At 42.6% G+C, this 26,966-nt stretch overlaps 1 long non-coding RNA gene across 3 annotated transcripts; it reads right to left on the minus strand.

Moving 5' to 3' along the window:
• Positions 1-17,146: 17,146 nt before the first annotated feature.
• On the minus strand, positions 17,147-26,697 carry LOC133093444 (uncharacterized). 3 transcript variants are annotated; one of them, XR_009701276.1, is made up of 4 exons: positions 23,126-23,598; positions 19,503-19,689; positions 18,400-18,486; positions 17,147-17,498 (listed from the first exon to the last, which is right to left on the minus strand). It is a non-coding gene; the product is annotated as an uncharacterized LOC133093444 (long non-coding RNA). The 3 variants fall into 3 exon arrangements; XR_009701277.1 differs by lacking the exons at positions 18,400-18,486; positions 23,126-23,598 and adding an exon at positions 26,492-26,697; XR_009701275.1 differs by lacking the exon at positions 18,400-18,486 and having other exon boundaries at positions 23,126-23,594.
• Between the last annotated feature and the right edge of the window lie 269 nt (positions 26,698-26,966).

Here is a 26,966-nt window from a genome sequence, read left to right on the forward strand (position 1 = left end):
TTTTCTGTTCACTCTGCTGACCAAGGACTTATATGAGTTGGGATTTGGGGTCTAGTCTGTGGTCATGGATCCTGTTTGCATCTATTGAGGTCACCAACCTACACACAGCCCCAAATGTCTTTGGTGAGTGCTGTCTTGCTGTGCTAAATTCCTCCTTATAATTGAACCAATAAATAAGTTTAAAACACCCAACTTCTAAATCTGACCAACCATGGAATGGGCCACCTTGGGAGATAGAAAATTCCCAGCCTGGAGATATCTAAGTAGGAGTATGATGGACACTTTGTTAGGGGTGTTATGTTGGAGATTCAGATATGGTGTGATCTCTAAAGACCTTCTGAACCCAACAATTCTACGATTTTCTGATCTTACCTAATCTTATCAGGCTAATTCTGGAATGTGGGTGATGGGTTTTATCTTTACATTAAAAAAAAAAGAAACGAGTTTTTCAACCCTGCTGAGGAAGAGAGAGAGGCCAACTCTGCACATGGGCTAATTGAGTCTTTTAAGACTAAAGACACCAATATTCCAGGTTTCTGAGCCATGGGTTATAAATTTAGATTAAATATGAACGGCAGCAGTGTGCAAAAAAGTTCAGTAGAGGTAACTGACATGCCCAAACCTGGACTTGGCACACAGGAGGGGGCAAGATCACCTAGCTGGTATTTGCTGTGGTGCCCGACCCTTACCTGCCTGCCCACTTCTTCCTGGATCCTCCGAGAATCCCAGGACCCGGCTTGGTTTGTGCCCAGCTCAGTGCCCATGGCTCAAAGAATTGTTCTCTAGTTTAATCCAGTCCTCCTTCCCTTGGCATGCTGCCTGCTCCAACTCAGAAGTTAAAGGTTGCACTTCCTTAAAATGTAGTATTTCCCAACTGAACCTGCATCAATCAACTGATTAGTATAACTACACATGCATTGCTCAAGGCACAGAGCTGGCTAATGATCACCGGCTTGGTCTTGTACCAGGCTTGTCTTTCCCTCCAGCGGAGAATTGACCACTTGAAAAACGGTGCACAGAAAGATCTAAAATACAACGGGGAGAAGACCGTGTCGAGCTGTCATAGCCTCTGGAGGCAGCGTTTGCAGCATCTGGCCAGATGTGGTAAGGCGGTTGAGTCCTGGTGTGCACGGTAGGGTGTGGAGGGTGACTCATGAGTTAAAGAATGACATGGTAAAGGAGCCACTAGAGAGGTTTCCTGCCCTAACTCTCGTCTTGGGCTCTCTACTCGGCCCTGTGGCTCTTCCCACACCTCGTTTTTCTGACTCCCATGCCTCACCTTGGGTTTGCGTTGATTTGCTGTCTGGATGACGGAGTGCAGTCCGATGCTGGCAGGCATGGCAGCTTGGTCTGTGTGGATCAAGAAGGGTTCGGAATCTTTGCAGGACTCACCCTGACTTCAGGTGGAACCCAAGACGAAGGAGAGAGCCCCATCCCTAGAAGGACTGGACCTGAAAGGCCAGGTCCACGCTCACTGATGCCAGGTGGGGTGTTAAGGCCTGGCTTGCTCCTCTGTTCTCTCTCAGGAATCACAAATGGGCGGTAATATCACTAGCTGGAGAGCAGCACCCACGTTTCTGCTCCTGCCTGGAGTTGCACTAACCTTCTCTGTTTGGAAAAAGACCATTTGGCTCTAAACTAAAATATAAGACTCATTAACCATCCTCCTTCCAAAGAATACAACCTTACCTCTTTCTTTCTTCTCTCTCCTCTTCCTTCTCTGTCTTCCTTTTGCTTGTTTAGGTTATAATACATGTTCGCAGGGGATTTAAACGTTTAACGTGGTCACCAGAGAAGCCCAAACATAAGGGTTTTGAATCTGTTGGGGGAAAAAGGGAAGTGATACTGGCTGTGGGGTGAGGGTGACATCAAAGAGAAGCTGTGTTCTGTTCCCTACAGCCTGGCCAGGATTTTTTTACTCCAAGAATAGGATTAAACAACAGAGCTTTCCAGGAAAAGAATGAATGTTTGTTTTTCTCTTTCTGGTTTTTTTTTTTTTTTTTTTTTGGTCCTTCTACATTCTTTTCCCAATCCATTCAGAAATGTGCATCTACATTTGATACCCAGAGACCCATTTCATTCTGTGCAGAGGCCTAATGCTGTTGAAAACTTGTACTAAAACTATAATTAATGAAACAATAGTATTCAAATGGTTTTAAACTCATTGTGTTTATCCTCTGAACAACACAACAGAGTTTGAAGGGAAAGGTATGACTATTACCCCAGGTTTTTGGGAAAAGCAGGGCCTGAAAGTGAAATGCCTTGTTCAGGGTTGAACACCTGGCGGATAGAAGCATCAAAACAACATCACTCTTTTGACTTTAGGCTCAGTGTGATTTTTACTACATCTCACTGCCTCTTCCCACAAAATAATCTTTTAAGATTAAGTCTTTAGACTCTAGAGTTGAGTCCGTGGAGTTACTAAAAGGACTCAGAAAAAAGGAACTTTTAAAATGTTATATTCTCATCCTTCTTTCTCCGCACAGTGTCTGGGAATCAAGGGAAAGGATTATTTTTTAAGACTGCTTTGAAAATTGGCTGGCCCACGATTACTTGACTAATGCCAGTAATAAAATCCTGTATATCAAAACCATACTCTTTTTTGGTTTTTCTTGGCTCATTACTTGTCTTAGCTAAGTCGCCAGCTATGTGCAAGTTTACTAGTAGGGAGGTTTTCTGGGAGCAATGACCAGTTATATGGTTTCTGTTGAGATCCAGGAGCAAATTTAGGCAGGTCCATATCTGTTATCAGGGAGAGGCACCAGTTACAGAGCACGCTCCAAGCCGGTCGGCACTGTCCAAGAGCTTTGTCTAGCAGAGTCTAGACTGATCACACCTGGATCACCTCTGGAATACTAGGGAGAGAAGTGATGACTATTGATCAGAAGCTGGGTCTGCTGCTGTGGGCAATCAAGTTCTTGAAGAAAACTAAACAATTTAGGGTGCCTACTCATGGAAGAGAGTTTCTAGTTCCTATCAAGGTTAAGGCCCTCCTCTCTCAGTCATTATCAGCATATTCACATCAGTCATTGGTGGGACCTTGGAGAAATCAAGGTAGGATGACCAGTGTGCTCAGCTAGGAGCCTGTTTCTCTCCAGGCTCTGTGTGGTCTTAAGACAAGTGATCTGCCTTTGTGGGTTTTCGTGTCCCCATCTTAAAGATGGGGGGTTGGACTACATAGTCTTTGACATTTCCAAGCCTGACATTCTTTGGCTCTATCTAGAATATCAGATTCTGGTCTGTACATGCTTCACCAAGAATGTTAAAAGATCCTCAAACTTCTTGTCTTGCCTTTGGTTCTCCTCTCTCTTGTCAGGGTTGCCAGGGTGACAGCGAGCAGGAGAAGCAGCACCTTTTCCCCCACAGTAGTGAGAGGTCTCACTGTGATCGCCCAGCACCCACCTCCCAACCTCCCCAGTCGCCCGTCTACCAACGACCTCAGGCTCTGGCAAATAAAACGCACAGACACGCCAGGAAACCCCTTATGCAGAGGGCTCTCACTTTAGAGAGGGGGAAAGGGAGTCACAGGGAGGGTGAGATGCAGTCAGTTCCTGAGATGGGCCAGGACTCCAGCCCAGACACACTGACATCCCAGTTGAGTGCCTGTTTCATGGCACCAACACGCTGGATATTTCTTTTTGTTTTAAGCTCTCACTCGGATACAATAAGATCTTCTGTTCACGATTCTCAGAATCCAGAGGATTACACTTCCTAACTTAAATCAATTTCAAGTGACTATCTGCCCTACGTTCCTATCCCACATCCATTCTAACTCCTTCTTGTCGCTTCTGCATCATTAGCTTTATAATCATAAGTGTTTCCAATTCTTTATCTTGTGGGTTTTTTAGAGAAAAAAGATGTTAGGTAAAGAAAGAAAGAAATGCACAATAAATATTAACAATTAAATAATTTCTGATTTGAATACCTGTTTAGTATACAAAATTAGAAAGCAAGTAAATGATAGTAAATTAAGACCTCTCGTTATCCCATCACTCAGAAATATCCACTGTGAACATTTTGCTGTTTCCTTCCAGTAATTTTTCTATACATACACACACCTATTTACTATTTTTACCTTTTCATTGATATTTCAAAGAGGTTTTCAGGACTTATCATAATGATACAACTTTGGTCTTGTATCAGTTGTGTAAGATCTAATTCCTCTAATTCCGTATCACTTCTCTTTCCTAGTTGAGCCCTAATTGATACAGAGCATGTTGTTGGAACTCCTAAAACATGTCAGGTCTGGATTTTGGTACTGGCTTCCCCACCCAGACATATTCCAGAAATGAATTTTTTTTCTATTCTTTTTCAACTCTGCTCAATGTTATGTGGCAGCCTAAATGGGAGGGGAATTTGAAAAAGAATAGGAAAAAAAAAAAACCAGAAATGAATTTTGAAGCATTGGACAGTATGTTTCAAAACAGCTCCAGGGTTTTTAAAAAGTCAGCCATTGACTATTACGTTTCATATTTATTGAATATCTGCTATACATGTCAGACATTACTAAGTGATTTACATGCATTCTATTACTTAATCCTAACTCCCTGGGGGTAAGTACATCATTGTTCCCATTTTGTAGATGAGGAAACTGGGGCTTAGGGGAGTTCCATGGCCCAAGGTTGCATAGCTAATAAGTGGCAGAGTCATGATTCAAGCCCAGGCAGTTTGGTTTCAGAATCCATGCTCTGGACTCAAAGTTAAGTCACTCACTAACACACCTAGCTGGAGGGGAGTCACCTATGGGTAGGAGGGCAGGGTCTCTGGGGAAGTCACTCGTACTGTGGGAATACATAACCTTGTGAGACAGACCTGCTGAGGAAGGCAGCAGGTGTGCTGGGGTGAGCACTGGACTCCGAGACAAACAGGCATGGCCTCCAATCCTACTCTTCCAACATGCCAGCCGTGTGACCCTGGACATGTCACTTTCCTGTCTGAGCATCATTGCTCTCAACTGTAAAAGGGGGATAATAAGATCCGTCTTAGAGGTGGTGGTGAGGATTAAGAATGATAACACGTAAAAGTACCTGGCATGTTTGCAGGCATATAGTAAATGCTCATAGAGTTTAGTTGAATCTGATTCTGAGCAGAAAGTTTCAAGTTGAGACCTGGTGTCTAGTCTTGGATCCAACACACTTGGTATGTGATTTTGAACAAGATAACTGGGACCTTTCTAGGCCCAAGTTCCTCATTTTTCTAGGAGGTGGTTGGACTAGATGATCTCTACTATCCTGTTTAGGATCCTGGGGCTTCAGCTGGTCTTAAGAGGAAGGAATACGGCAGATGGTGTCTTCCTTTCTCAAATCAATCTGAAATGAGGCCGGACTCTCAGAGAACAGTATGTTGCGTGTTGCTCCTTAGCCCCTCTGGCTGGTGGATGTTCTTGACTAGATCCAAGCCCTTGGAGCTTTCTGAAATGTCTGATGTCTGATGGAAATCTCAAATACTTCTTAGAAGGAAGGGGTGAGGCTTTTGATTGCCAGAACACTGTTGCTTTTATTAGCCCTTCTAGGAAAAGAGAGGTTTCCCAATGATGAAACAAAAGAACTCTGACTTGCTCCAAAGAACACAGTTGGGAAATCATAGAGCCAGATGATTTCTTGGGTCCCTTATGCTTGATCATTTTGTGATTCAGCTGTAAGACAACCAGCTGAGTTTTAACCGAAGGGCTCCTAGATGCTGAGCACCGTGGAGGGTGGAGAAGTGATGTGTACTCACTCTAAAGATGCCTGCAGTCTGCCTCCACCCAAGAAACATAAGCCAAGAGTTGAAGAGGACAGACAGGTTTTGTCAGGTCTTCACAAAAAGGATATCAAGGTTTCCCCCTATCTCCCTGGCCACTCCTCATTCATCTTGGCTGGTAAACTTTTTCCAAACCTCTGACCAGGAAGGGTCCTAAGGCTCAGCCATCAGACCTCTTCTTGTTTGTGCTCACTTCCCTGGGGATCTTATTCAGTTTCACAGTTTTAATAAAATCTGAAGAGTGACAACTCCTCAATTTCTATCTCCAGCTTCCATTTCTCTCTGGAACTCCAGACTCCGAAATCCAGCGGCCTGTTCACTCATAGTCCTTTGCCTGTGTATTTGGCTTCTCTGGCTGAACACCTCCAAGCTGGAGTTCTCGGTGTTCCCCTAACTCTTTCAGATTTGTTCCACTTGCAGCTTTTCTTTTTTTGGTAAATAGCAATTCCACTTGTTACTGTGGTTCAGGCCAAAGAACCTGGAGCCGTGCTTGACTCCTCCTTCTCCATGACCTACATCCAAACTATCAGTAATACTATTGACTCTGCCTTAAAAATATATACAGAATTTGAACACTGCTCACCATTTCCTAGTCCAAGCCACCATCGACTCTCTCCAGAATTATTATCACGCCTCCTAAATAGTGTGTATGCTCCCACCTTGCCCATCTCAACAGAGCAGCCAAAGCTCTGCTGTGAAAATAAACTTTAGTTTATTTTCAGCCATGTGAAAATAAACTTTAGATTCTGTCCAAACCCTCAATGACTTTCCGTCTCATCCAGAGTCATAGAAAGTTCTTCCAGTGCCCAGTGGGATGTGTACAATGTACTTCCCCTTCCTCTCTGTCCTCCTCTCCCACTGCTCTGGCCTCCTTCACTCTGCACCAGAGACACCAGCCTCTGTGCTGTTCCTCAAACACCCAGCGCACACGCTGGCTCAGGGCCGTGGTGCTTGCAGCCTCTGCCTGCTGCTGGCACCCCGATACCCAAGCGGTCCTCCCCCTCGCCTCCTCTCTGCCTCTAGTGTAACCTGCTCAGTGCACCTACACTAGCAGTCTGCCTCACTTTGCATCCTTACCCCTCACACATGCCCTGTCCCTCTTCTCTGCTTTTTTCCTTTTTAGCTTTTATTACCGTAAAAACTAATGTTTTTACGGTAATAAAATAAACTCTGTTTACTCTTGAGTTTATTGTCTGTTTCTCCCCACTAGAAGACAGTAGAGCACAGAGTCCGGCATTCAGTAAATTTTAGATTAAAAAGTGGGTGGCTGGTTGGCCAAAGGCTTCGTGGAGGAGCGTGGGTTTAAGAGATGCTCTGAACCATGGGGAGGACCTGAATGACCAGAGGCTGAGAAAGGAGTGCCCAGGAGAGAGGAACACTGGGCAAGGCCCTGGCGGGGACCAGGGGGGATGGGGAGGGTCAGACTAACGGACTTGTTCTCTGTCAGTCTATACCTTCCTGTTTTTATTTCTTCCAGGATACCTATTGTCTGTCTTTTAGTGTGTAGCAAAAATCCCATGGCTGCTTGGTATAATAGAAAGCTCATGGATAGAATTCAGAGTCATAGACCTGAATCTGGAAGTGTGACCCTGGACTAGCCACTTAACCTCTTTAAGCCTCTGCTTGCTCATCTGTCAAAGAAGGATAACAACACTGGCTTGTGTTCTCATGGGGCTGTTGTGAAGATCAAATGAGGTGATGGATGGGAAAGTGCTTTACACTCTGAAAGCGGGATGATTGTAGGGGATTAGTGAAATGCATGAGAATGTTGCTGAAATAATCGCTCAGACTCACATGTAGATTATCTACCCCAGTGGCAAGGAAAGGGGAAAGGAGGCTCCAAATTGGTGATGAATTCAGAAATCTTTCATCAAGGCTTTCAAGTATGGGAGGGACATGGAAGGCAGGATTGGAAGATGTACCTTCCTGAAGACATGGATAGTGTCCAGATGAGGTGCTATTTAACCCCTGTGCTATTGGTAAATAACAATTCCATTTGGTACACTCGCTCAGGCCAAAGAACTTGGAGACATGCTTGAATCCTGTTATTCCCTGTACACCAGGTTCTGGGAATTACTTCTCTTTTCATCCTTACATACATTTGGAAGTTGGGTATTATTCCCCCTTTCTTTAGAGCTAAGAAAACCGAGGCTCAGAGAAGTTAAGTAACTTGCCCAGGGTCACACAGGTATTTGACGTCAGAGCCAGAAGAAACTAGCTTTGTTTTAAGAGTCTGTGCTCTTTCCACGGGCTGCCTTTTCAGAGACCTAGATGCAACTAATTCAGCAACCAACAGCGCTGCCTCAGTCACCTGAATATGGGCAAGTGAATAATACTCGAGTCTAACATCAGGGGTCCAGGCACATAACAGACTCTGAGCTGTTAAATGTAATTCAAAAAGTGAAAAGGAAGGTCCATGTGCCACCTGTGAATCTAAACCCTTCTCTAGGCCACTGCCTTGTGCTATGAATGTACTATGTATGGCAGTACATGGTAACAATTTAGAAGAAATCAGGATTTTGAGCTAAATTTTCAGCAGAGCATAAGAATAATATAGCTTATAGCAATGCCCTCTGGTCTTTCTAAGCATCAGAAAAAAATTTTTAAAAGAGATGGTATAAGAAAAAACTTTTTGGATGGTTAACAACCCAGTCTAGATTTTAACCTATAACCCTTCTGCAGCAACTGGCCTGTTACCTGCCACATATGGGATTTAATCAATGTCCACTAAATATATGCAGGCATCTCCATGTACATGTATACCATGTACGTAATAGGTGAGATTTTGGTCATTAAGTATGTAAATTCATTTGGATGGATAATGGATGTACAGATAGATGGATACTGGAGTCACAGGTAAGAGAAATGCCAAAAAAAAAAAAAGAAGAAGAAGAAAAGAACAAAGCCTGTAACAGTGCATAGGATGCTGATAGAATGCTTGCTTTAAAAGTTTATGCACTGGGAGACTGGGACTGACATATATATACTAATAGGTATAAGATAGATAACTAATAAGAACCTGCTGTATAGCACAGGGAACTCTACTTCACTTCGCTGTACAGTAGAAACTAACACAACATTGTAAAACAACTATACCCCAATTAAAAAAAAAAAGTTTATGCACCTGAAAGTGTATTAAGCACCTACTGGGTGCTAGTGGTAGGGAAAGGGAGATAATCTCTTTGCACTGGCCTCAGATAATCATAAGAAACATATACAGACAATTTTAAAGAAGTGATTTTTATAGGTAAGAACTACTTGGATTTGGAGGCAAAGGAGAACCATTTTCTCTTTGGTGTGAAGCACCAATTAGAGTGTTAGGGGTGAAAGAGGCCTGGGGCATCTGGTGCAGTTAGACATTTTAGACTGTAAAACTGAGCTGCATAAAGCAGAGTTACACAGTGACTCATAGACAGACTTTTAAAAAAATAAATAAATAAAAACCACCTTCTCCCTAGCCGCCACTGCTTTCTGAAGGTGCTATGGAAACCTTGAAAAACTGGTCTTTGTAAGGAAGTAGAAAACCCGGCGAGATAGTGTAAGGTCAAGAGCATGGGCTTTGGATTGAACTCAACCAGGCTTCGAACCCCCCTCATTGGCTTAGTAGCTCTTTGATCTCAGGGATGCTATTTCCATTTGGAACCTCTGGGTCTTGGCTTATGAAATGAAGACCCCTGCCTATGTCTCCCGTCAGTATGAAATTAGATTATGTCACAAGGGGCTCAGCAAAGCTCTCAGGATCTCACTCCTCCACACATCCACAACCCCCTTCAGCCTCTCACTTCCTCGGCACCCTTGGGTGCCTTCTCCATTCTCATCTACCACATTCAGGTGTTGCATCAGATGATTTCTAAGTTTCTGTTAAATGAGTCTAACTGTCTAGTCCCATTGTTTACCAGATGGCTGAGATAGCTGGACAAGATATCAAACAGTCTGTTTCCTACACATTTATGTTAATGAGCCATTTACTGTGCTTTACCACATTTAATTCTCAAAAGAATACCTGTGAGCCAGCAGTTGCTTTCCCCTTTTATAAATCAGCATACCAAGGCAAGAGGCATAGAGAGAAATCATCTTAGACCTCTGGCTTGGCATCCGGCTTGCAGGGATACTCTTGAAAAGCTTGACAACAGCTTTAAAAACGAGGCCCTTCACTATATTGGTGGCCGTGAAAATCAAGTGGAAACTTCCCAGTTTTCATTCCATGCATCCTCCCTCCTCTTTGCACTAAAAGCTTTAGTCATCTTATCTCTCTTTTTTGTTGTCTTTTTCCAATGTTGCCCTTCGAGGCTGAGGTCGTGACCCTCCTAAGAGCCTTAATCAAATCCGGAAGGCAACAGGACTACAGAGTCTTCTCTACCTGATTCCCAGACTGAACATGCACAAACAAAGCTGATGCTTGGGAATCCAGCCCTTGCTGCCTCAGGCCGTGTGGCTGGCTGCGAATTTTTACCAGCTCTTGCCTGATGGGCTTTCTTTGGCATTTGACATACATGTCACTGGATCCATGGTACAGCCAATCTTTTTCTCTAACCACTAATTTATATTTCTCCTGGAGGGCCTAGAACTATGCCCTACACAGTGGGTACTCACTGAGTTGCAGATGGTACCGCCAACCAGTGCGGACCCAGGTTACATCAAATATTTCAGCAATTGCACCAAATTGCTGGCCAGCCTTGAGGGTTTGGTCAGCCTCGTTCCCAGCCTTTCCCCTCAGAGAATCACAAAGCCCAGTTTCAACTAATTCTTAATAATGCAATTAAATTTTTGGAAACGAAGCCGGGTTTCATATTTAAATGTTGACTTTCACCACACTGCAAAGGTTGGCCAAATGCAGGAGTGGCTGGAAGGATTTGGCAAAGAGATGAATTGGGATTTTCCATTTTTAGAGAAGCTGCCTGTGCTCAAGCACAGGTAATACTCCAGCCTCAGGGGTTCCCAGGGACCAAAGAATGGACAAAGCATGAACCCGAAAATCAACATGCCTCATAGGGAATCATTAGTATTCTCAAAAAAAAAAAAAAAAAGTAGAGGCAGAATTGAACTGTTTCCTCTTTGGAAATGCAACACCACCTACCTCTCAGGGCCATTGTGGAGATGAAATTAGAACATATATGAAAAGGCTAGCTTGGAGCCTTGCTCAGAACCGGGAGCAATGAATATATTTAGTTGCTAGCACTACAACATGGGAAAAGACACTGGTCTGAAGTGAAATGACTAGGTTTTGAATTTCACACTGCATCTCACTAGCCCAGCTGGTGCCTTCCCATCCTGGCTCCCAATTTCCTCATCTTTCTAACTGGAATAATAATCACGGCATACTTCACAGGGTCACAAGGAGGAGCACATTAAAGAATGACTGAGAAAGTTCTTTGCAAACTAGACAGCTTTCTAGGCAAAATAAAGCATTATTAGGTGTATACCTAACCTCTGTGCTTTTGTTTCAGCTCTACGTTCTGTCTGAAATGCCCTCCTTCCCACACCCCCTCTTCTGAACCTGGCTGTTGAAGTTCTAACCTTCATTCATAAGGCAGGAGAGCATAATGACTAAGAGCAAAGTATTACATCACTGGGTTCAAATCCCCATCTCTGCTGTTTGCTAGCTGTTTGACCTTAGTTAAGTTACTTTCTGTGCTTCAGTTTCCCATCTGTAAAGTGAGGATAACAGTACCACCCATTCTATAAGAGTGTTGTGAGGATAAAATAAGCTCACAAGTGTAAAGTACTTTAGAACAGTACGTACTAAGTCCCATATATGTGTTAGCTCTTATTATTTCAGAGATTTATTACTTTGATGTTTATTTCAAGGATACTTTCATTATTTTACATTATTTTATTATTATGTTCAAACTCCACCCCTCCAAGAAACATTTTTAGATCTCTTAGTTTGAAGCAATCATGTTCCCATATTTAACCAAGTATATTGTTTGTAGCTCAGTGATGGCCCTTGTCATTGCTGGTGTCCAGTATATCTCTCTCCTGCACTGGCCTTATAGCCCTGAGTGACAGAGGCTTCCCTTCTTACCTCTATACACATGGCTGATGCACAATATTTGTTGAATTGGATGGAAGGTATGCAAAGTATACAGATGAATAAGCCTAAATATACTGGATGAGAGCTGATCGCAACTGTTACATGATACCTGTATTTTAAAGACTGAACACAATTGCAACCTTTAGCACCATACCTGACATATAGCATGTGCTCTGTAAATGTATTTACTTGGAAGGATGGAAAGATAACTAAAGGTGCATTAAATCCAATGGAAGGTTTCAGTTTATTGGGTCCCTCTCATTCAAAACATGCATTAGATGACAAAGTTACTTATCACAGGTGCCAGGGTGAGATTAAGATACATACCAAGGAAAGTAGAAGTAGCTCCTGACTTTCAGGCACTCACTTTCGGGAGGAGAGATGGTCCGGTTACTAAATAATTGCAGGGGCCACAGGTGCTAAACTGAGTAGAAAGGAGCTGCACAGGAAAGTGCCTTCAGCAGCTCAGTCCCCACTGTAAGGCATGGACCCCCTCGATAGCAAATTGCCCAGGTATGTTCATTTGGGATGACTGCATCATCTTTTCAATAAGTAGGGAACCAGCAGAAAAGGTTCCAAGTTTCTGAAAGGAAGAGGGGAGCAAATTAGTTATGAGGACGTGGTGGTTTGCATACAGCATATACAAAATATAAAATAAGAGACGTGACACCATGAGCCATACCCGTATAATTATGTCTCACATAGGCGATTTCTCAGTCTCCCCCATTTTGATATCAAATATTGACAAGACATTGCAAAACAAGAAAAGTGCTTTTCCAAAAGGGAGACCTAGTCTCCTATCAACTCCATTTCCACCAATGGCTTCACTTTAGCTCCCAATTTTGCTATCAGTTGAGAAATGAGTTTGGACTGGAGTATTTCTAAGATCCATTCCACCTTTACCATTTTCTATTCTATTCTTCAATGCCTGGTCTGATATGAAAACCAATATTTTCTCCTAGCTTCAAATACTACCTCTATTCTGACGAATCCCAAATTGATATCTCCAAACCAGACATCTCTTTTGAGAGCAGATCTTAAATATCTAACTGCCTACTTGGACACCTACTTCAGAGACATCTCAAACATACCACGTTCAAAACTGAGTTCTTGATTGCCAGTAATTACCCCCCTGCAAGTTCTTCCTTTGCAGTGTTTCTAACTCAGTAAATAGAAACACATCCACCCAATTGCATAAACTGGAAACTTGGGATTCATTCTTGATACCCTTCTCTCCTTTACCACCCACTCTTACTCAACCCAATCTTTTTTTCAATCTTGTCAATTCTACCATCAAAGTAGGTCTCAAACCTTCCATACCTCACCACCTGCACTGCTACCTCACCACCTCCACAGCTACCTCCCCAGGCCCAGCTGCCTTCATCTCTCCCTGGGACTCCTACCACAGCCTCTTCAAGAATCTCCTCACGCTTCTTTCTAATTCATCTTCCACACAATAGCTGGGGTGCTTTTCTTAAAATATAAATCAGATCATGGCATCACCCTGCCTAAAAACCTTAAATAACTTCTCAACACACTTAGAATGATCTCTAAATTTCTGACCATGGTCTACAAAGACCTACATGGTCTAGCTCCTGATTCTCCCTCCAAATCCATCTTTACCACCCTCTCTGTGCCATGCTGGCCTCTTTCAGGTCTCTGAACGTGTCATGGTTCTACCCCCTTTAGGATTGTTGACCTCTGTTCCCTCCGCTCAGCAAACTTTCCTCCACGCTCTTGGCCTGACTAACCCATCCTCCTTTTTCAGATCTCAGCTTAAAGTTTACTTTAATAGAGAGGCCATTAGGTAAATTCTGTCCTTCCCCCATCTCACAGCACGTTACTTATTTCCTGATTCTCAGTTATCATAATTATAATGCATACTCATCTGTGGATTTACTTGTGTAATGCTTCTCTCTTCCACTAGACAAAAAGCTCCTCTAGGGACAGGTTTGTAATTGTTCTCTGTATGTGCAAAGTCTAGCCTGGTACTTAGCAGAGGTGCTCAATTCATAACTTTTGTGCCTGCATATTGATAAGACCTGAAAATATCAACATATGTTTATTCCATGCTGAAAAAGTCCAACCAAACAGGTGATAAAATAAGGGAATAGAGTTGAATATTTTCTGTTTCTCCAACCTTTTCAGTTCCTATTCCCTAGAATCTTATAGCACTCTTCCATTTTCTTACTGAAACTTCCCAGCTTTCAGAGTTGAGAAGGGAAGTATCTTTATGTTCTTTTGCTTTGCTCCCGCATCCCCCTGCCTTCACTGACACATTTAGCTTTGTGCAGGAATGTGGCTTCCACAGGTATGGTTGGATGAGAGGTGTTGGGAACAGGAAGGGTAGAAAGGGGAAAAAAAAAAAAGGAACCATATAGGGGAGGTGGCTGCCCTTGTACAGCTTGGACATCGTCCCAGCCCTCCCACGTTGGAGGGTTTTTTGTGTTTTTTTTTTAAATGCCATATACATCCAATATTCTCTTCTTCCCACCTCTAGGAATCCAAAAATAAATGAGCCGTTGATCATGGGTTTGGTGCTGGCAAAACTGGCAAGTATGGGCCGATGTGGTCTCAATTGAAGGAACTTTTTCTTGATACATGCCCTGGCCCCTTTGGCTTCATCTTAATCATTGCCTTGTTCTGTTACTAGAGTGAAGCCCTTACCTTCTCTCCAGCACCCATGCTCACGTTTTCTTTCCTCCTCCCTATCAAGAACAACTTGCTCCTAATCCATTTTTATATTCACTGCGACATTCGTGAGATCTGTTGTGCATTTGTTGCAGAGGTAGGAAGGATAGAGAGCTGCACAGATTCTCTTAGGGGACAGAGCTGGCCCAAGGTTCTCCTTGTCATTTGGGTCAGGCCTTTGGTAGAAAGTTATCCTACCTCCCTATTTTAGTAACTCACCCATCAACTCAGGACTTAAAAAATTTATAGAAATCCACATTGTTGCTCCTAGAAAACAGCCCTGATAAATTTGTGCTTTGTTTATACCTTTTTCTAAGACTAAAGTTAGCTCAAAACAAATGATTTTTTCCAGCTGGGTGAAGGGGATGGGTAGGGAGGGGCTAAGGTAGAAAGAGGAGGAAGAGGAAGGAGGTACCAAAAAGGAGGATCTAATACTGGATTTCAGTTCCCACTACTGGGAGATGGTTCATTTCCAATTCTGCATTTCAAGGACATAAAGACTTTCTGATCATTTTTATTCTCTTTGGTTGAGTATGAATCCTCCACAGTAATTTATGTCTTCCTATACTGAAAGGGTTAAAATATTTCGGGAAGTGAAATAACCATTTTTAAGGATGGTTACAAAGTCAAGGCAGGACACTTCAAATACATTGTTCCCCAGATAAAACCTGAGTCACAAAATCAGTTATGGAATAACCTGATGGCTTTGCTTCTCTGTGATGATTCACTCATTGGTTTGTCCATTCGCTCAACATTCAACGACCACTTTGAACTGTGCATTATAATTTCCAAAGTACTTTCCCCTCCATGGTACTTGATTCTCATGGGAATCCTGTGATGTAGTCCCTGTACAGAAATTACCATTTTAGAGAACAAGAAACTGAGACTCACAGAAGTTAGTCAGTTGTGGAGCTTTAACTGGAACCCAGATCATCAGATTTCACCCTGAATTCTCTTTCAGTTCTACCTACTTGAATTCAGTCGACATTTCCTAAGTGAGCACCATGTTTTGGACGCAAGTCCAATACAACAAAAATGAAGTTCTCTTGTCTTTGAGGAGCTTCTAGGCTACCAAAGGCAGTGATCAAGGCCTGGGTGTGGAGTGGAGGTAAGTGCCTGGGTTCTTGGAGAATGCTAAGAGTCTGGGGTAGAAAACTTAGAGGAGACGGGATTGGAAAGAAGTTTGAGGGCCTAAGGTGCTTGATTTATTGATTCACCATCACCATCGTCAAGTCTTTTCAATATACCTTCCCAAATTATGGGCTTTATTAATGATATTATTAATCTTTTTCTGTCCCATTTTCTTTTGAGCATTCCGCTGGCATTTCACCCTCCAAAGGGTGGGTGTTTCTTAGCAACCTCGATGTTGAGACATTGAAAGCTGCTAGACTTCCAACTAATTGTAAGATTGCTGAAATTGTATCTGGTGGTTTTATGCATGTGCCGTCTCTATATCCAACTCATCCTTGCCTGGCCATAGGAAGGAGATGGTTACAACTCCTGGCACATGGGCCCAACCCTCAAGCAGTCTGGGCCTTGGCAATAGGGTGCTGTGAAAAGTGGTCTGGGTGCAGGGCTGGCACCTGTTTATATCACCTGTTAGTTTATTATCCAAAGGTCTGGGATGCCCAGAGGGTTGGGGTAAACTTGGGTTTAGTTGAGTAAGCTTCAGGATCTATTAGGTGTCTAGATCCTGTTAGAGGTGGTGTTGGGTGCTAGAGTCCAGGCTGCGGATGCTACTTGAGGCTGTGTGCTTTGGAACAGCATGATGCTGGGTGATCTCTCTGTTCATGGTAGAACCTGTCAGGCCCTCGAAGTTATAAAAATCACAGTTCAGGCAAAGCTCTGGCCTGCAGGCTGAGCCAAGCTGGTGATGGTGGTGGTGAGGCTGTGTGTGCTCCAGGCTCTAGTGGATTTTCTTTGCATTGGGTATTGGGTATTACTGGATGGTGCATTGAGGCAGCTGGGTTATATCCTGTTCTAATCAACACTGGATGAAAAACCCAGAGGCTAAACCTGCCCAAGGAGGGAGTCAGTGCCTCACACTGGTGCTGGAGCGGGAGGTAGGACACAGCATCTGGGAGGAGGCCAGAGAGTTTTATTTGGCTCAGAATCAGGATGTTTGGCCTGGCAAAGGGGCTATCGTTTGCATGACTTAAAGCAAGCTTTTGCACCATTCTCGGCCTTTTTTTTCTCAGTAGATTGTGTGTCCCCTGGGGTCAGAATCTCCTGTTGTATTTATATTCATTTCCCCAGTATCCAGGGAAAATAGTGTCTAACCCACAAAAGACTGCCAATGAACTGGGTGTTGTGCGAATGAGGGAATGAATGAGCTGAGTATGAGGAATTAGATCAGTGGTTTAAGGGAAGAGGGCTTAACAGAACCATGGTCCTTACCTCACCTCCTAGATCCTGATGTCTACCCCCATGCCCTTTTCTAAGAACCAGCGATTCAAACAATGGTAACCACCTACCCCCAGTTCCTAACAACCTTGTGATTCTCTGAAGGACAACATTGATAGGGCTTATTTTTAAATTGTTTTCCTTAGAATTCACTAGTCAAACATGTTATAAGAATGAAAACCAAATCTCCTGTAGCCCCAGAAGCATCTCAAAGAATGTCTTTTTACCAGGAGATCTCCTGGGTAGCCTCATGGAGACAGTAAAGTAACCAGGAAATCCTTTTTTTTTTTTTTTTTAATTAATTTTTAAAATTTTTGGCTGTGCTGGGTCTTCGTTGCTGTGCGCGGGCTTTCTCTAGTTGCGGCGAGCAGGGGCTACTCTTCATTGTGGTGTGCAGGCTTCTCATTGCGGTGGCTTCTCTTGCTGTGTAGCACGGGCTCTAGGCGCACGGGCTTCAGTAGTTGTGGCACACGGGCTCAGTAGTTGTGGCACATGGGCCTAGTTGCTCCATGGCATGTGGGATTTTCTGGGACCAGGGCTCGAACCGGTGTCTCCTGCATTGGCAGGCAGATTCTTAACCATTGTGCCACCAGGGAAGCCCCAGGAAACCCTTTAACATTTTCAAATGCTGTGAAATACCAACAAACAAGATAAGCACACTAAGACCCAGTGGGCGGAGACAGATCAAAGATTTACAGGATCTATTTAATCTCATTATGGTCAATGTGCTCAGAAAGGGTGAGGTTTTGTTGGTGTGGAGACAAGTGTCTCCCAGAGTGAAAGGTCTTCTCCAAGAATGAGTGGGCAGTTCTCACTTTTGCTCTAGGCCCTAAAGATGTGGGAGGCTTCAACTTTAGGTCAAACATTCAAAACTGTGAACTAGAGGACGAATTGCTTGCATTGAAAAGATTTCACCTAGGGCTTTTCAGTGTCTTGAGTGTGTGCTTGTGAGATAGATCGAAATCCAACTAATATATAAACATTACACAATTTGGAAGATAGAGAAAAGAATAAAAGGAGAAAAAAGCATCCATAATCCTACTACCCTAGGACAGCCAATGTAAATAGTTTTTTTGTTAATTGTGTACTTTTGTTTATATCCAGTTTATTTTTTATGTACAGTATTTTTAAACATAGTTATAAACATACTACATACATATATATATATATATATATATACTGCTTTTCACTTTACCTGTTACCATAAGTATTTTCCATTTCTAATTTTTAAAAATTAGTTGTATTATACTTAACCATTCTCCATCCAATACCCTTCCCTCCAACCCAGTCATGATGGAACATGTAGGTTGTTCAACTTTTTTGTTGCTAGATACGATGCTTGAATGCATTTATTCATTCAAAGATTTTTTTCCCCCTATATGTTGAATTGTGCCTTGAAGATAGATTCCTAGAAGTAGAATTACTGGGTCAAAGGGCATGACTACATTTATGATTCTTGAGACATGTAACCAAACAGATTGCTGAGAGAAATGATAACCAAATTGGACTATGATAGCATTCAGTCTTACCTCATTCCACCAAGAAGAATTTAAATGTCAGCCTCCAGAGTGAATAGCAGTGTTGGTTCAAAGATCTATAACCACTTGGCAGAGAGGCTGATGCAAGTGGGAAAAGGTGAAGGGAAAGAAGGAAGAGACACTTAAGCTCACATTGGAACTGGACACCACTGGTAACTGACAGGTGGTTAGAAATGAATGAGGCATTTCTGAAATAATGTATATCAGTGCAATAGCAATCCTTAGCTTACTAAAGGGAATACGACCGCAAAATAAATGATTCAGGGTAGACTGGTTGATGGGAAGCAACTCTACCACTAATTTGTGGGATGGTCTTGGCAAACCATTTCCCTCTCTGGATTTTTCTAGTTTAGGTAATGGGGTCATATTCAGATAATGAAGACAAACTCATAGAGTTATAGGGTCCAGTGAGCGTTCTTCTCTAGACCCAGAGTTAAATTCTGATGAGATCCACAGTTCTTTTGTTGGAGTTGTACAATGAGATACCAGACATTCTAGGAAGGTCTTGGGGCTCCCCCAACCTCAGTGACGAATCCCTAAGTATTATATGTCCTGTATGGACTGATGGCCAGATCTTTCAGGGCCTTGTTTCCATGGAGGATTTTCAGAAAGGAATGTGGAGTACGCAGATTGATGAGGTGCCTTGAGTCATCCACCACCATGACAACACTTGGCCTTTGGTGCTTCCTTAGTGTTCTCCTCACAGTTCTGTGTCCAGATGGTGACATACAGAAATTAGCTAAATTGCTTTCAATTTAGTAAACTAAAAGAATAAACGCAGGTTCCCTCATTTTCCTGACTCTATTTGGGGGGCATGGTCGACTGGGAAGAAAATCTCTCAGATTTCAAGAGACCTAGCTCATTTTTGGAGGTTTCTGGTATTGAAAAGATAATAATAATAAAGATATGCCCCCCCCAAATATTTTTTAAACAGCAAAATTGAGAAGATAGTGCATAGAAAAACCCTATACCCAGTTTCCCATTATTATTAACATTTTATATTACTATGGTACATTTGTAACAACTAATGAAACAATACTGATACAATATTATTAACTAAAGCTCCTCATTTATTTAGATTTGTCTGGGCTTACCTTATCTTTTTCTGTTCCATGATCCCATCCAGGATACTACATTACATTAAGTTGTCATATCTTCTGAGGCTACTCTTGGTTGCTGCAATTTCTCAGACTTTCCTTGATAGTTCTGTGGAATACTGGTGAAGTCTTTTGTAGGATGCCCTTCCGTTGAAATTTGTCTGATACTTTTCTCATAAACAGACTGGGGTATGGGAGGAAGACCACAGAGGTAAAAAGCCATTTTCATCTCCTCAGATCAAAGGTACATACAATCAACATGGCTTATAATTGCTGACGTTGACCTTGATGAATTGGCTGGTGTAGTGTTTGTCAGGTTTCTCCATGTAAAATTATTCCCTCCCTCCTTTCCTCCCTTCCCATACTGTACTCTTTGGAATGAAGTCACTGTGCATAACTCATACTTGAAGAGTGAGGAGTTATACACCGCCCCCTGCCCCCATCCTTGCCGGCAGTGTATCTACACAAATTATTTGGAATTCTTCTGCAAGGGAGATTTGTCTCTTTTCTCTGATTTATTCATTTATTTAATAATTTATATCAGTGTGGATTCATGGATATTTCTTTTATACTTTGGATTGTAATCTAATATTACTTGATTTCTTTTTTTTACTCCAAATCTTCCAGCTTTGCCCATTGGGAGCTCTTCAAGTGGCTCCAGTGTCTCTTTGAAATATCCCCCATCGATGTAGTTTTTGTTTGTTTTTCAGCAATTCTTTATTTATGATGCTATAAGATGTTCCATTCTAATTTTGAATACTTCTTGCCCCAGTCCTAGATCTAGAACCAGCCGTTTCTCCAAGGAGCCTTGTTTTCCATTACCGCACAGAGGTATCAGAAATCAAGATCTGGTACCAGGTGGGCTCTTTGCTAGTATAGCATCATTGTTTCTAGGCCAAAAATATATTAAATTTTACATTTTCAACACCAGCATACACACAATTACAATGCAATTGTACTATTCATAAGATAATTATAGGTTTATTAACAGTATTAAATCACAGTACCGTAGGAGCCTGTGGTGGCTCCGACACTGGGTCCTACCCTGGGACACACACGCAGAACTTGTGGATGAGGGTCTGCTCCTTTCCATCCTGTCCGTGTACTGCTAAGACTGATGTAGAACCTCGGTGGAGATGATGTCAAAAGTCCAAACGTGAGGCCTTCTCTGAACGTAAGGCCACAGCAAATGGCTCTTTTGCAGGGCTGCCCACCCCACATCCTCTTTTCATGATAAGCCATGGAAAAACATAGTGGATTTAGAACCAGGACATCAAAATTCTGGACCTGGCCTCAGTCTGATCCAGTGTGTATGGCAAATACATTCTGTGTGGGCCTCAATTTCCAATGATATAAATTCAGTCATGTGGGATTGGACAATTGCTAAGGAACTTCCCAGTGCTAGCATATTGTAACTCTCAATAGTTTTTCATTGAGAGAATGTAATTGGCTACATCTCTCCTTGTACATGGGCATCAATATTCCAGAAGGTCTAAGTGGAGGGATGGTGGTGGTGGGGAGGTCGCTGTCAATAAATAGGAGCTACATTTTAAATTATGTCCTGAAGATGCTGAGGTCCGTTAAAGGCTTTGCTAGGCAATCAGGCCTGAGAAACATTAGACCTTTCTTTTTAAAGAATGGAGATAAAAGGAGCATAGGAAATATTGGTGGAAAGTATCTCTTTCATTACCTTCAAGTTTGTTCTGGTAGAGCAAGGCTTTTTTTTTTTTTTTTTTTTTTTTTTTTTTGGTAAGGGCAAACTCATCATCTGTTATTTCCTCTGACTTCAAATAATTACTTTTAATGCAGTGATGGCTGAACTACCTCTAAGTTTCTTACCAGGGATCTCTATCTAGTTTTTTCTTTTTTTTCTCCTTTTGTGTGTGTGTATGTGTATGAATATTATGTCATTTTTTTTTTACATCCACATGGGGCCCAGTGGCTTGAGGTGTGCCCAGTTTACAAGTGTCATCTCCTTCCTATCATTGACTGGGACTGTTTCCAAAAACAAACAGAAGAAGGAAAAAAAAAAAAAAAGAAGAAGAAGAACTCTAGTGCAGAAAAGACACTTGGGAACTGTCACATCTGATTATAAATGCAGGAGATCAAAGGTACAAGGTCTTAGAATCGGCCCCTTCCAACTCTTAACATTTAAAATCTTCAATTGGCTTTTGGACCTACTCAGCAGAATCCCAGACTTTGGTCTACAATTGGTTAAAAATTGATAGAGGTGAAGATTCTGGGATTGCCTTCTTTACTTAGAAGTTTACATTTTAACTCCTTCTCCCACCCCAGGGACACATACACTCAGCCCCTTTCCATCCCCCCTCCACCTTAAAGTTACATAACTATATATTTAGACACAATGCATCGAATTTAGAACAGAAAGACATCCTGCAAACCATCTGGGTTATTCCTTCACACAGTTGAGGAAACTGAGTCCTGACAAGTGGTTTTGCTCCACGTCCCATAAGGAGTTCCAGGCAGAAAGGTAATTAGAAACCAAGGTTTTCTGGCAACAAATCCAGTTTCTTTTTCCCCCTACCTTACACTGTGCCCCCGCGGAGTTACACGTATGTGCGTGTGTCTCTGTATGTACATATGTTACATAGACACCGACATGTAGGACACATGCACCAAGCATCTGTGATCTGACCTCAGGGAACAGTTTAATGACTCCGATTTCAGGCAGCTGACAGGGTTCCGCTGGTGGAGGTTGAAATAAACAAGAAAAGCCACTGTGGAGATGTGAATGGAAAAGTACCGAGCACTCCCTTCCTCAGCACATTCTTCCGCTCTCCAGCTCTGCCTGCCGTCAAGCCGGCTTCAGATAGGCTTTGGCATGGTCAGGTGTACAGAGGGCGGTGTGGAGAAGGAAAAAAAAAAAAAAAAATGCAGGCACAACACGCAAATCAAGTTTTTCCACCTCTAGCCTTAGGTAGTAAAGACAGCTAAGTACAGCAGCCGGGTGGGAGGGTGCGCCAGCCACCCTGAGTTTACAAACACTCAAGTGCTTTCCTCCCTGCATCCCCTTCCTGGTCCAGCTGCTGCTTTCCCTCATGCTAAGGTTTCATAGGAAGTGAAAACGCTGTTATTCAAAACAGTGATAGAGTGCTGTAAACAAATGATTATGCACCCCCCATCACTTCTCTATTTTAAGCTCCCGATATTTATTTCCATTTTAAATAAGTGAGAAAAGTGTGGAAAAAATCAGTGCTTTGGGGGGAAACTCTGAGCAAGGCCAAAAAGGTTTCTAAACTAAAAAAAAAAAAAAAGGTCTCAGAATAACACAGGCCAAAAGCAGGCAGCATATGGATCAAAATTAAACGTTGACACTTGTTTTTCTGAAGGTAGTGGCTGGAAGTAGTCTTCTATTTTTTTTTTTTTTTTTAATGTCTCAAAACTTTCTGCTCAATTTCTCTAAATCACACCAAGAAAACACCTTTCTTTCTCCAAGGATAATGTAAGGAGCTTGTTTATAATAGCTCTAAGTGAAGGCTTTGAAATAAAACTAATGGGTAAATAAGATCTCCCATACCCATCAAAAGTAGCTGTTGAGTACCATAGCACAGGTGACAAGCATAACCAAGCCCAGATGACAATCAAAACTCAATACTCACTGTGACTTGGAGTTTGTTCTGAGAACCAGTTTACAATTTACACAGAGCCCAAAGCAATCTTGCTTTCCTCAATTCTGCCAGAAAACAAGATGCCCATCTCCAAACCCAGGTAGTCAGATCACCCTGATTTTCTGACACAGGACCATCAAACCACGAAGACCCGTTTTCAGTTGTGTCCTGGAGTCCCGCACGCCTCAGTGATGGCTATCCTGTCCTCTTGAAAGAAAGAAGCCTTGAGGAGCTGAGTGATTGATCTGCAGGGTTCCTTCCAGTTCTAAAATCTATAATTCTGTGATGTGACAGTTTAAAGATCTACCAAGGTGCCAGAAGTTCCTGACAGGTGAAACCAATTTCCTGTTTGGAGTCTCCTTAGAAAGAGGACAGGACAGTGCTTATTCCAAGGATAGTTTCATTTTCAGCTATGATTGAATTGTGGGGAAGATTCTCTGGGGGGAACTGGATGCAAAATCTGTTCCTTTCCTTAAATAGATGTAATATTAAGACCAAGCTATTTTACTTTGTAACAAAGCTTTTATTTACCCAGAACCTGTGATTAGTAACCTATTACTATGCCCAGAACACCAGGCAAAGGGGCTGGCCTGGTCCTCTACTCTGAGTATTAATAGCCAGAAACCATTAAATCATAGGACTGGTTGATACACAGCCCCTCCAAGTCCACAGGAATCACACATAAGACCCCAGACATGGAATCTCTCTTTAGAGCTTCTTAAGCATGATTTAAAAGAATTTGAATATATTCAAGTCAATCCTTTCTTTAATCCTAGCACTGCTGGAATGAGGGAGGTCCACAAAGTGATGCCAACTGGTTACTACCTGGGAGAGATCAAGAATGAGAGAAGACATTCTGGAAGAAATTCAACTGGTATAAAATTTGATAAAGTTACTTTCCTAGGAATTGAAAAGAGATTGAGAGGTGGGTACACGATTTTCCTGACCATTCATTCCGTAGAGAAAAGGGGACCTACCTAAAAGTAAATCTTCATCTTTAAAATAGCTTCAATAATTTTTTTTTTTTTTCATTTAACGGTCTCCTGTTCTGGTGAATTTCTTTCGGTGTAAACACTTCAATTTGGCAAAAAAAAAAAAAAAAAGTAGAAATGTGGGACCCTGGCACTGGGTCCCAGAAATAACGTCCTGAGAAGGTTTGCGGTCCCTGGTGGTAGGATTAATTATCTATAAACCAGGCCTGGTGGGGTCTTCCTCCAAGGGCTCCCCGCAGAGAATTAAAGAAGGGTGAATTCATTCCCAGCCCCCGCTCTGGTTTGTTCTGCTGTCAGAGGGAGCAGATTTCCCTTTGCTCTGCAGCGCCCCCATGGGGCTAAGATTGGAGTGGCAAAGAGAACGCGGGAGGGGCAAGCTCTGTATTTAAGAGGGGGGGAGGAGCCAATGAGGCAGGATGGCAACTTTGACAAGAAAAGTGACCCCAAATCACAAAAGTAATCTCATTGTAGGATCAGTAATAGGGCAGAGCCATACAATTCACATTCCAAACCATACAGAGACACCTGAGAAACCCTAAAGTTCTTATTACTCATAAAAGAAAAATTATCACCCCTACAAATACACAAAGACGATCACTTCAGCAAAATCGGGGTATCATTTTGAATCCAGTGGGATTCCTTTAAAACGCTTTGAAAATGAGGGGGAAGGGGACAATCAGAAAAACAGATAGTCTCCCTTCTGGCCAAATGGATCTGCACTGGATGATATCATGTGTCTTTGGGGGTAAAATGTTCATTTCGACAACAGTGACAGCATTAGGCCTGTGTATATTTTTCAAAAATCCTTCACAAGACAGGCTTTTCTGCAGAGGCTGCAGTAATTCATCTGTCAATAAGTATTAAAATATTCAGATTTCACAGGGACAGACACTTATGCATATTTCCTAAGCTCCAGCCCTTGTGAAAATAGTCGACCCCTTTGGATCTCTCCTGGTTTTAAAAACCCCAACACAGCCTTTTCCAAAAGGGGGCTGCATTGACAACAACATTTTCAGCGATAGATCTGAACTTCTTATGGCATTCTGGGAAAGAGATCCCAAATATCCCAGGAAACAGCCAGCAATCTTTCATAGCTCTGCTCAGTTCTATAAACCCAAATTTGGGGTTGGGAGAGGTAGATTATTTTGGGAGATATCTTTATTGGAAATTAACATGTGCAGAAATTTTGTGGAACCTTTAAGAACTCGTCTGTAATTTAATGAGTTGCCTGAAGGACTCTCATAGCCAAGGCTCAGAACAGCCTGACCTTTGAAAGCTGCTTCTGGTCCAAACATTTTGGGTTAATACTTGAGGAATCTGAAATATTATTTTCCCCTCACACCCTTCTTTTAAGAGAGAGACATAAAAGAAACAAGAGTCTCCCTCATTCAGGGATGAGTAGGAGGGGAAAAAACCCCAACCAATATTTAAATAGGGAAACTGGCAGTTCTGAATAAACAAACCAAGGCCCACAGTGGAATGATTCTGCACTACATTTGCCTTTAAAAAGAAAGGAAGTAAGGAAGAAAGAAAGATTTCCCCCTTTTCCTCCTCCTCCCCGAAACTCAGCTCTAAAGCTAAGAGGACTGTGCTGCGTGCAGCGCGTTGTAGTTGTAGCACAGTCTGTTCTAAACACACGCAGTATCTGTGATACTGGCCCGGTAGGCCTTTAGAATTCCCTCCGGCTGATCTCTTTAAACACAGACAGGAGAGATTTTTTACAACGACCTTGAAGCGAGCTGGGCGGGGGGACGGAATCAAGACCTTAAGAAAAAGCAAAACACAAACATGTATTTGGCTCACGGAATTTTGTAGAACACACGCGTACACACACCCACATACACACACGTTTCTCGCAGCAAGAAATTTCCTAAGAGTCAACAATAACAGAAAGAGTAAACCCACCACTTGCTGTCCTGGAAAGAAACAAAACCAAAACAAATCCTTTGAACATGTCTCTCAAGTGCAGGGGAGCGTCCTCTCAGTAAAAGTCCATGGGGAGAAAGAAAATTGCACCCTACCCCCCCCCCAAAAATGGGGGTTGGGATGTAACACATACGACAAAAAATTCAAGCTTCTTTCAGTAGTATCAGTATTAAAATAACACATCTTCCTTAAAGCGCTTAAGAGATGAGATTGGGGCAAAAACACTCAAAACAAAATCCAACCGATGCGGGATCCTACGATTTACGTAACACCACAAAGTTGCAAAAGGCAAAAATCAGAAGCAAAAATCCGAAACCCATCAAAATACAACAACCCCAAATCCCGGGCCACCACACCAACAAGGAAAAAAAAAAAAAAAAAAAACCCCAAAAAACAAAACAAAAACTGTCCCAAATAAAAATAAAGCAAATGAACCCACCGAAAACTGCTTGGCAAATATTTTTCTCGTGGTGCCTAATATTCTAGCTGGAAAGAGCTGTGGTGTTTATTGTTTTTTTCTCTTACTCGCCTCGAAACCTACTATATATAACAGACTTTTCCCAAAGGTTCGAATCTCTCGCTCCCTTTTGTGTATTGAGCTCGAAGAGCTGAGTTTACGGGGAAGAGAGGAGGAATTAGCCCCAGACCCCGGGAAAGCAAAGCGCACTCCCCCTCTTATGTCACCGAATAGCAAATTAGTTCTCAGAATTCCAGAGGCCGAGCTTTGCTACAGCAAAGACGCCGACGTCACAGAGGGGGCGCCCACGTGACGGTGGCGGAGCAGGCTGTACCATCGCCCGGGGGCCGGGGAGGGAGAGCCACCGTCTGGCCCCTCGAGCCTCACACCGAAACCTCCAAACCCGAGACGCCCAGCCTGTGAGGAACCCGAAATATGCCGGACAGTGGGAAAATAT

The sequence above is a fragment of the Eubalaena glacialis genome, chromosome 6 (genome assembly GCF_028564815.1).
Source record: "Eubalaena glacialis isolate mEubGla1 chromosome 6, mEubGla1.1.hap2.+ XY, whole genome shotgun sequence".
Taxonomy (NCBI): Eukaryota; Metazoa; Chordata; class Mammalia; order Artiodactyla; family Balaenidae; genus Eubalaena; species Eubalaena glacialis.